The sequence below is a fragment of the Physcomitrium patens genome, chromosome 21, assembly GCF_059467195.1.
Source record: "Physcomitrium patens ecotype Gransden chromosome 21, ASM5946719v1, whole genome shotgun sequence".
Taxonomy (NCBI): domain Eukaryota; kingdom Viridiplantae; phylum Streptophyta; class Bryopsida; order Funariales; family Funariaceae; genus Physcomitrium; species Physcomitrium patens.
In genome coordinates this window covers 1,783,494-1,795,645 of record NC_143430.1, presented here as the reverse complement: position 1 = coordinate 1,795,645, position 12,152 = coordinate 1,783,494, and the positions used below count along the sequence as shown (strand labels likewise).

Sequence of the window (12,152 nt, the reverse complement as noted above, 5' to 3'; positions counted from 1 at the left end):
GCTGATGGTGTTGTGGGCTTGTGTGCGAGATGCCGCAGGAGTTGGGCTTTGACGCGGGCAATCGACTGTTGAGGAGTCGGAACGGGGCGGCTACAATTGCGATGGGGGAGTATCCACAAGAGCGGTCCCATGCGTGGAAAAGCCGAGATGTAGTGCAGGGCACCCACAACGCCAGCAGCGGAGCAAGTGCGGATGGGTTGGAGCAGAGGGGGTGGTGCGCAATGTGGAGCCAGGAAGGTTGGAGGTGTATAGATTGCGCGGTTGCAATTGTTCGTTTGCACGTGGGAAGGGTGGGGATGTTGCGAAGAGGAGGAAGCGCGTGAAATGGGGCAGGGGTTGGCGGAGGGTGGGGCGTTGGCCGTGGAGCCTGGGGTGGGGAGGAGCGGAAGCGGGAGGGAGTGTGGGCGAGTGGTGGAGTCGGAGCGGTGGCAACGCAGTGAGCGTGAGAGTGAGAGTGAGAGGGATGGGCGAGGCGAGGGAAGCGTGGGGCAGAAGGGGAGGGGTGGGAGGGAGGGAGGGAGAGAGCAGTGGTGGTGGTTGGAAAGGGCGGGGGGAGTTGCACCATCGCGGTTGCGGGTGGAGGGGAAGGCGGGTATATGGGGGTGGGGGTGGGGAGGGGCTGGCACGACTATACTTGAACAGGATCTGTTCTATAGTGCGTACATCTGATCTGTGTTCTCCAACACAGACAAGACCTTCAACCCGGACGATGATTCAGGGCTCTCCGGCCTGAGCGCGATTGCCGCGGCTGGTGCCAGTGGCCCCCTTGCGGGGGCCGGAGCCAGCCTGCCAGATGAACGTCCCGCCTCCTCATTCCTGGGGGCGGTGATGGACGGAGAGCGTTCTGACGGGCACCGACTGTGACTCCGCGAGGAGTTTAGTTTTGTTTTCTTGTTGTTGTTGATGTTGTTCTTTCTGGCGCCGGTTTTGTGCGGCTGCCCGGTTGGTTGGAAGATGCGCGCGTGGCGAGCCCCCTGGCTTGGCATGTGCGTAGTCGCTTTGGCCGAGTGGTTAAGGCGTGTGCCTGCTAAGTACATGGGGTTTCCCCGCAAGAGTTCGAATCTCTTAGGCGACGGTTACATCAGAGAATTCATCGCAGCGACTGTGCCTTCCCCTTTTGCGCCGTTGTCCCTGTCCTCGACCCACCCGCTGCCTGAACTTCACCTGTTTTTTCCTCTCCCCCCTTCCCTTCTTATTAGTTTCTGTATGCTGTGCTGTTTCTGTGCCCCCACCCCATTGCCATCCCCGCCACCTTATGCTGCAATCCCCACCACTCACCCTCTCATTTGTTTTCCCATCCATCAAGTCATGCACTTACTTACTTACTTACTTGGTTGTTTGTGAAGTCTCATCAATTGTTATGGATCAACAACCTCTTTTTCTTCTTTCTTCTTGCATGCATGCTTGGATTTGATGATGGATCACAAAAATGTAGCATGTGTAAGAAACATACTAAATTGACAACCACATCATAAGATTATTAGCAAATTGCATGAATCCAATTCAATCCATGTTATCTATCTATCCATCTATCTACATACTTGTATGCACTTACATATTCCTCCAAAATTGCACCCACACTCAATCAAACAATGATACATAGCATGCACTAGCATTAATTACATTTTGTTGTAAACTGGTTCAATCATGGCCATTGAATCCTCTAGAAATTATCAATATCAACACCATTGGTGGCTCAAATGGACAATTTGATTCTAAAGCCTTTCAATGCTTTAGATTGCATACAATATAATTATCTAGGATTTCATAAAAACACATCATTGATCAAATGGTACATAATTGCTAAAGCATTTCCAAGTCTATAATCCACAATAGTACATTCGAAATAGCTATATTTCCTCCAAAATACAATCTTTTGTTTTTTTCTTCTATTAAGTACATGTTTGGTTATCATATCTTTTAAATCTAATACAAGTTAATATTAAGGATAAGTGCTTTATTTATTATTTAGATGAAATTTGTATCCTCTTTAAAAATATGGATGAATAAAATTTATGTATATATATATATATATATATATATATATATATATACATATAAATATTTTTGTTTTGTTAGGATTAAAAGATCTAAGTTTAAATGCTTGGATGGAAAATCTAATATGTTATATTTATCACAAATATGTTTTAGTCTTTATATTTGTAAATGATGGTTTATAAGTGGATACTAGAAGAACACATTCTATTTATAGATTATAAAACTCTAATTTCCATGTAGGATGCTTTATCCTATTTGAAGTTTGTAAATTATTGGCAAATATACATTGAAAACTTCACTCAACTTGCTATTTTACTTGCATAAGTAACTTCCAACAACAAATAAGAATAGAGTATAAATATAGAGGTAGTTTTTTAAGAATTGAAAGTAGTTTTGTCTTTAGCTTGTACTTTATATTGTTTGATTTTTTTTCAAGTTGTGTTTTTACAAAAACTTTGTATGAGAGGCAATTTTATCACAATTAGATATACTTTTTAGACTTCATCATCTTGCTTTTTATGAGAAAAAAAGAAAAAGAATAAAATCAATAATTAAGATTAAATATAAGATTTTCAATAAAGAATTTTTTGCTATTTTTTCTTTATTTATAAAATAAATTAATATCTAAAATTTTATTTTTATTTTCTTAAATGTTTTACAAATTATATAAATCTTAAGTATTTCATGTCAACACATGTCTTAAATTATTAGAAAGCCTATTAAAACATGTTTTATTTTTTAGTTTTTACAAAAATCAAAATTGCTTATTGAATTTGATGTATAGATGTTCCTATCTTCTAATAAAAAAACAAAGTGCTTGATATAATCAACTACAAATTGTCTTTTTAAATCAAAGCAACATTGTTGAATCTTTAAGTCAATGATTCTAAACAATACTACTATTCTTCATGAAGTTTATATCGTTAAGTTCTTATGATTTTATATTTGTGATAGTAGATCATTTTGCCAAGATGGCACATTTTGTACCATATACAAAATCTATTACATGTGAAGAAATAATTAAGCTTTTTCTTGACAATAGCTATCAATATCATAGATTGCTCAAGGATATTATATTGGATAGAGAAACTCAATTTGTATCAAGATTTTAAAGAATTCTTTTCAAGATTCTAAAAGTGGACATAAAGCTATCTTTGGTTTTTATCCTCAAACCAATGGACAAACAAAGTGCATAAACCAAGTTTTAGAGTAATAGTTGAGATGTGCCATCAACTACCAAGAAGATGATTGGACAACACTTTCATCATTGATAGAGTTAACATATAATAGTAAGATTCATTCTTTTATGCAATAAACACCTTGCTTTGATAATTATAGTTATCATCCATAACTGAATGCTTTTGACTTTTCAAAAGTTGATAATTTTATGGCAAAAGATTTGGCAAATTATTAATTTGAGCTACATACAATAATGAAGGCATGATTAAAAGAATCTCCAAGATGACCAAAGAAGAATGCAGATGCCTATTCCAAGTACAACTTCAATTCTATGGTGTCAAGGACATGAATCTCAAAGAACCAAAAACTCAATACATTCTTATATAATTAAAAAAAAATAGATATTAACTCAAAACTAATATAATATTGAAACTGGAATTACTATTGTTAAAGATTAGAAAGTCTTAAAACAAGACTTAGGACTAAAAAAGTGTTGATAAGAGTGAAGAAGACTTCACTCCTGCCTCCACATATACAATCTAACTAGAAGCTACATGACAACATTCTATAGGACCTTTGATACATGTCCAATTTACAAGACACGTGTCTTAACTTGCAAGGCAAGTTTTCTATATGTATGCCATATTGTTTGCTTGTATTGTAAGCTATCAATATATGCAATATGTGGCTAATTTATTGGCCAAGTTTCTAACCTATTGTCATGGACATACACATGTAAGCTAATAATTACATGTATAAATAGGTAGAAGTAAGTAAAAATAGGTAAAAGTAAGTTAATTCTATAATATTTATTGTAGAAGCTTCCTAGAAGCTTTATAGACGTTGCTTTGACTTTATAGGTGTCTTTAATTGACTTTTTGGATTAAAAACCTAGTTAACAAGTTGGCCATGTGACACACATGTTGTTAGCTTGAAGATCAAGCTTATTATGTGGCCTAAACATAGAAAAACTTGCCTTGTAAGTCAAGGCATGTATCCTACATAGACAACACATATTGGAGGTTTTATAGAACATCTCCACGTAGCCCTTAGTTAGATAGTATATAAAGAGACAAGAGTGAAGTCCTCTTCACTGTTGTCAACTCTTTTCTTGCTTCTAGTCTAGTTTCAAGGGTCTCTAGTTTTCTTATCTTTTGGCAATAGCCATTCTAGTTTCTTTTTTAATATACATATTGAGTTATTTCTATTTTGACATCTTTCTTTGAGAAAAGTCTCACTTATTTATTTGTTTTTATCAAGTGCTTGTCCTTGATACCTATCAATCACATATAGATACGTATAAAGGTGAAATTCTATCTATGAAGCTTCTAAAAAGCTTTTTTATAATATATTATCAAATTAACTTATTTTGACCTATTTATAATATCTATATATTTATTGGAGTAAATATATATATATATATATATATATATATATATTTGTGACATTACCCTCCTTCTAGAAATGAGTTCTATGAGGAGTAGTGATCACATGTTGAGGAAGTCCAAGATGCAACAAATTATATTTGCCACATATTTTGATCTTTTTTTTCTCCAAAGGTAATTGATAGGTCTTCTCAGCCACTAATAATGTCTTATTTCAAGGCAAAAATACCACTCTATTATTTGAACATTGTTGAAACCTTTGTAACTTTCTTCAAACAAAATATTTACAACACTATTTGGAGTAGGTTTTACTTCCAATAAAATCACCAAACATTGAGAGTCTCTTCCAAGGTTGTGATACCAAACACATTATATCTTGTCATCTATTCAAAAAAAAAAAAAAAAACATGTCATTCTTAAAGGTCTTCATCTTAATTACATTATCTTGGAGGCTATGATAATTACAATGTCTTGTTTGATAAGTTAACAAATGATGGCTCCTAAGTTGAATTTTTCGGTTGCTGGTTCTCTATCTCTTTAGTGCCACAAATATACAAAAATTACAAATAAAGATACAAGGTCAAATGTAATTTTCTTTGAACTACAGTTCTTTTATACTAAAGATTTGATATCCTTTATCTTGATTTTGATAGATGTTGTTGGTGAAAAGTATCAACCTTCTTTGTTGTATTTGCAAGATTTTGGTTGGCTCCCATGTCCATTCTCTAATACCATATCCATGCCAATGAACAAGATATTTTAACCTATGTTCGCACTACCTTGAATCTAAGACTTCTTCAACCTTGTACTCTTGGTTATTATCTACTTTTATAAGAAGAAATGCCATTTGTTGACTTCTTGGTATATCTATTATATTGTATGGCTCAAGAAAAGATACATGCAATATAAAATAGATATTTATAGACCTTGGTAGGTACAATCAATAAACAACTAGATTAATCAATTCATACATAAGAAATGGTCTAAGTGTACAATAATCCAACTAGTTACAAGGGCAAATGGTCTTGATATTATGACAAAGTAATCATACTTTGTTGCCAACATGGAATTGAAGTTGTTCCTTGCAATAATCATCTGTATTAATCTTTTGTCGTTTTTGAACTTCTTTTAGGTATGCCTTTATTGTTGCATGTAGCTTTGACAAATGATTTGCCAAATTTTTTGCCACATGATTATCAACTTTTAAAAGTCAAAAGTATCAAGTCATGGATGATAACCAAAATTGATAAAGAAAGATGTTTGTTGAATAGAAGAATGTATTGTGTTATTATAAGCAAATTCTACCAATGATAAAAGAGTTGTCCAATCATCTTGTTGATAATTGATGATATACCTCAAATATTATTCTAAACTTTGATTTACTTGGTTTGTTTGTCTATTAGTTTGAAGATGAAAAACCAAAGATAGTTTTATGACTACCTTTAGAAACTTGAGAAGAATTGTTCAAAATCTTGATATAAATTGTATCTTCCTATCTAATGTAATATTTCCTATCAACCTATAATAACAATAGATGTTTTTACAAAAATACTTAACTTACTGTCCACCTTTAATAGGTTTTATATATTATACAAAATGTGCCATCTTGATAAAAAAAATCTTTTATTACAAATATATAATCTTACAAATTTGAAACTAGAAGATTTGTGATAAAGTCCATAGAAATAGAAGACCATAATTGTTGTAGAATAGGAAATGGCTCAAGAAGTCTATAAAATTGATGATGAAGAGCTTTTGATCTTAAACAAATGTCACATGATTGAACAAAGTCTTTAATTATCTTTCACCTTTGAAGCCACAAAAAATATTTAGATATTAGTTCCAAACTCTTGTTGTATCCAAAATATTAGGCTCTTAGAGAGTTGTGACAAGCTTAAAAAATGCATAATTGTACTTTGCCTTTTAGAATGTATAATAATTTTTTAAAATAAAATAGATTGTTCTTGAATTCAAACTTAAAAGTATCCCAAGTCTTAGAAGAATTATTCTTAATATCATAAATAAGAAGATCAAAGGACATATTCAATTGAACTTACTTAAAAAATAATTAAATCAAAAATTAATGTTGATTTCATTGTTTAAAGATGGAAATACTTTGGCTTCAAGAAAATTATTCTTTGTTGGTTAAAAGATGCATCTCTTTCTTTAGGAAAAAAATAAGAATTTTTGGAAAGGGCGTCTGACAAACCTTATTGTTTTTCAAATCAGTAAGTAATCTTAAAATCAAATCTTAATAAAAACATGCTTTAATAGGCTTGAAAACAATTCAAAACACATATCGACATGAAGTACTTGAGGTTCTTGTAATTTGTATACATGGTGATTGGACATTGTTAGCCAAGTTCTTGTTAATGTATTCATTCAATGCAACAACTTTGTTTTGTGATAGGTTATAGATTGGTCTAAATGGTGGTTGAGTTTATTCTTAAAAATCAATATAACAATATTAAATGATGGTCTAAAATTTTTTTTGCATTCTTTTTTTAAAAAACATCTTAATAATCTTGATATTGATTTAGAATGCCACTTGAAATCTTTTTTCTATCAAAATTAGGTGTGGCATATATAACAAAAAGTTGATCCTTCTTTTATAGCATGCATAAAAATTCTTGCATCTACCAATAAAGATTTAGATATAGTGGAATTATGGATTTTTATTTAGCTAATAAAATCTTGGGCTAAACTATAGAAAAAAATAAAGTTATAAGAAATCCAATCTATTGAAGGATTATAGTTTTTTTAGCCATGATAATCCTAAAATAATTGGATTAAAAAGAGATTTAATCACATTAAATATTACTAAGCTATTATGACTATTAGTTGCTACATCTAATGGAACAATTTTATGGATGACATCTCTAAAAGACAACAAACAATCACCTATTACTTTTATATGCACAATTTTGGTTTTTTTGAATAAATGTATTTCTTGTTTTTTGACAAAATCTTTGTCTATAAAACAAGCTAAGGCTCTTGAATCTAATAAGGCTAAGACTTTGTGATTTTTTGATCTTAAAAATATTTCTATGACAAAACAAGGTGAAGGATCTAAGGAGGGGATATGACCTTTATTAGGTGTTGTACAAGATTTCAATTGCCCAATTCTTATTATAATTGAAAAAATTGGTTTTTTGATACATAATTCTCTTTGGCAACCATGCTCCTCATTTTGTGGTTGTGTTGCTTTTTTGGACAATGTTGAGCAATGTACTTAGGTTCTCCATAATATAAGCACAACCTTTTTTGATAGCATTGAGTCTTTTTATGCTCAGTAAGAGGTTTGAAACATACAATGTTATTTTGCATAGATTTTGATCTTAATTATTAAACTTTTATGAATTTAGAAGTTGTTACCATGACTTGACTTATACCCCTTCAATAAAATCTTTGTTTTTGGAATCTTTCAAAGAATTGATTGTTGCATGCAATGACTTAAGCAATAAATTGCTCCAATGAGTGTGAATGTGCTTTTGGTATCATCAATATTAAATCTTTGATATTATCTTTTAATCCATACAAAAATTGATTGATAAGAGCCTTGACATTCTATTTGATGTTGCAAGCAAGGTTTTAAAATTCAACATCATATGTAGAAGTTTAATGTAATTATTATCATAAAGATAAAAGTTTGATCTCTACTATCTTTTTTAATCATTTTTTTAAATGTGGCCATAATGGCTTTGAAGAATTAATTTAAAACATACAATTGTCATGAATCCTTTTCCATTAAAGGTGCAAACTAAGAAAGAATACTTTCAAAGAGAATTCCATCTATGAATCCAACTTGAATAAATCCATCAAAATATTGAGATATATGTAACTTTAGATAGAGCTTTACTTGTTGTAAAAATCTTCAAAACTTTGATCTTGTTCCATCAAACTTTTCTACCATACTTATTCTTGTTTCCTTCATACTTGTAGTAGCAAGACTTCTTGGATTTAGTTGTGAAATTGATCAACTTGCTTCTTTCAACTGCACAACTTTCTAGCATGGACTTTAAACTTCATTATTAACTTCTTCTATAGGTGTGGGAATACTACCTCCATAATTTGTATTAGAGATACATGCAATTTCTACCTTAAGATTATTAATAAATTCATGAAGATTTGCAATGGTTGCCAATCTATTCTCACTTTTGTTAAGAATAGTATTCATATTTTATTTCATTTTTATTTTTATTTTTTTTATCCACAATTCTAACAAATGTATCAATCAAATTAGAAGAGAATAATCCACAATCCTCTAGTAGTAAATAAAAATTTCTACAAAGAAGGGTAGTCTATTTTCTTTAAGAAAAATAATCATTGTTAAGGAACTAAAATATTAGATTGAAGGTAAGTGGTTCACAACCTTTAAAATATAATAATAGAAGTATGATAGTTTACTCACTTCTAAAAACAAAACAAAACTAATGAGTTGGCATTCTTATTAAACTATCAAGAATGTGAATCTTGAAGAATCAAAAATTTAATTCAATCATGTATAACTTATAAAGAATAGATTTTTAGTCAAAACTAATATAGTATTGAAATTAGAATGGTTATTGCCAAAGATAAAAAGACAAGAAAGTTTTGAAACAAGACTAAGGACTAAAAAGGTATTTAGAAGAATGAAGGAAGCTTCATTCTTGCCTCCATATATACTATCTAACTAGAAGCTACCTGGCGGCATTCTATAAGACTTATAACATGTGTTTAATTTATAAAACATGTGTTTTAACTTGCAAGTCAAGTTTCCTATATTTGTGCCACATTATTAGCTTGTACTATAAGCTATCAATACATGCAACACGTGACTAACTTGTTGGCAAAGTTTCTAACTTATCAATCACCTATACACATGTATAAAAGTGAAATTTTATCTATAAAGCTTTTAAAAAGCTATCCTATAAGATATTATCAAATCAACCTATTTTGACATGTTCATAAAATTCAAATAATTATTAGAGTAAATATGTATGTTGAAGATACATGTTCACAATGAAGTATGGTTACTTTGTCACAATATCAAATTGCCCTTGTGAAAAGTTGGATTACTATAGTCTTAGACCATGTTTTACTTGTAAAACAAAATCAATTCTATTACTTATCGATTATATCTACCAAAGTCTATGAAGATGCATCTTGTATTCTATGTGTCACTTCTTGAATCATATAAGACAATGAATATCTTAGAAAGTAGAAAAATGCCACCTCTTCATGCAAAAGTGGACAATAATCAAGAATATGAAGTGGAAGAAGTCTTAGATTCAAGGCAGCATTGAAATAGGTTGAAACATCTTGTTTGTTGGTATATAGATATGATATTTGGAATAACATACAAAAGCCTATTACAAATCTTGCAAATACAACAAAGAAGATTGATGCTTTTTATCAACAACATCCTTCAAAATCAAGATAAAAAATAACAAGTCTTTGTTATTAAAAGAAACAAAGCTACAAAAAAGATAGCATTCTACTTTCTATCCTTGTTTGTAGTCTTTTTGTATTTGTGACAAAAAAAAGATGAAAAATCAACAATCAATAGATTCAACTCAGGAACTTATATTTATTGACTTATTGGACAAGACATTGTGATTGTCATAGTCTTTCAAGACAACGCATCAAAAATAGAAATCTTCCAGAACAACATATTTTTCCTTGATTTAATGGCAAGACACAATGCATTTAAATATCATGACCTTGAAAGAGACTCTTCATGTTTGGTGATGTTATTGGAGGTTGCATTGATTATTGACAATGTTTTGAATGTTTTATTTGAAAAGAAGTTACAAAGGCCTCGACAATAATCAAATAACAAAGGAGGTCTTTTTGCCTTGATATGAAACACTATTGATGGCTAAAAAGACCAATCAACCACCTCTAAAGAAAACAAAGATTAGGGTATGTAGCAAATACAATTTGTTGCATCTTAGACTTTTTCAACATATGATGAGTACTTCTTATGGAACTTGTTCTTAAAAAAAACAATAATGTCATGGACATAAAAATTTACCTAAATAAGAAGTGTTAGATAAAAGATAAATGTAAGTAGTTTTAATATTATTTTGTGGCAAAGCTTCTAAAAAGCTTTACAGATGCATATTTGGCTTTACACATGTTTAAAGTTGATTGATAGGTGAAAAACTTGGCCAACAAATCAACCATGTGCCACATATGTGGATTACTTATGGTATAAGCTAACAATGTGGCACACATATAAAAAAAATTTGCCTTGTAAGTTAAGACTTGTATCTTACAAATTAAACACGTGTTGGAGGTCTTATAGAATGTTGTCATGTAGCTTTCAATTAGATAGAATATATGGAGGCAAGAGTGAAGCCTTCTTCACTCTTGTCAATGCCTTTTTCATCTTTAGCCTTATTTCAAGACTTTCTAGTCTTCTTGTCTTTGGCAATAGCCATTTCAATTTAATATTATACCATCTTTGAGTGATTATCTAGTCTTTTTGAATGACATAAGAGTGTATTGAACTTTTAGTTCTTTGAGATTTATATCCTTGATAGAAGTTTGTTAATTAAAGGTGGTTTTGGTCTAGCAAGCAAAACCACAAGTGAATGAGTGGTGCTTGTTGTAACATAGTATAATATTACGAACAACAATTAAATAGCATTTTTATAATTTAATTTGTAATTTTTGTAGTTTGAGCTTAAAGAATAATTTCTAAATATTAACCTTGGATATTATATTAATTAAAAGAAGATTTTTTCAATAAAATTATCTTAATTAAGAATCTATATAATAATAGAAATATAGGCTTTAATTTTATAGTTTAAGTTTTAATTTTGTTATTTTTCTAAAATAAAACTTATTATTAAAAATTTATTAGTTTTGTATATAAATCAATCTACAATCTAACAGTTAAACCTTAGCTAAATTCTACTTTGAGTTTGTTCAAGAATGAGCAATTATTTTTGAAGGTTATAAAATTATGTTACTTTGTTATGAATGCCAATGTAAAAATATTAATTCAATATAGTTTAATTTTTCAAAGTTAATGGATTGTATGTAAAATCTATTTTAAAAAAGAATTTTATAACTAATTATAATATAAAGTTAAAATATATACAAGAAAACTTCAAATAAAACATAAAAATACAAAGATTCGATAATATATGGTAGATACACAATATTGCATAAGTAATCTATTTTTATTTTTATTTCTTATTTATTTTTAATTTAATAACATTATATTAATATAAAGAAATTTGGATGATTCAATACAATATTATTGTAGACTTATAAAGCTTCTAATTATTTATAACTACTAGCCAATTTCTTTTTAATAATTATTTCTTATTTAATCTTTATTTAAATTAACTTAAATAATCTAATTTTTAGCTGGATTGGACATTTCTTACCTACATTAGACACTTTTGCTCTCTTGTCTCGATCTGAAGGTGACTTATTGAGAATGTTTGGTTATTAAGTAAGTTAGATATTTCCAATATGCCTTAGACCTCTTGACCTAAATTTGACTATAACTTAGATTTTCTATATTTTAATCAATTACTAAGATAATTTAATCAATTATTAGTTTTTTATTATATATCAAGTAAAAATCTAACA

General features: G+C 30.5%; 2 non-coding genes across 2 annotated transcripts; both read left to right on the top strand.

Moving 5' to 3' along the window:
* Window positions 1–624: 624 nt before the first annotated feature.
* On the top strand, window positions 625–854 carry LOC149986683 (small nucleolar RNA U3). The gene has a single exon (XR_016499928.1). It is a non-coding gene; the product is annotated as a small nucleolar RNA U3 (small nucleolar RNA).
* A 139-nt stretch (window positions 855–993) lies between these two features.
* Window positions 994–1,075, top strand: TRNAS-GCU (transfer RNA serine (anticodon GCU)). Its single transcript has one exon. It is a non-coding gene; the product is annotated as a tRNA-Ser (tRNA).
* Window positions 1,076–12,152: the final 11,077 nt, after the last annotated feature.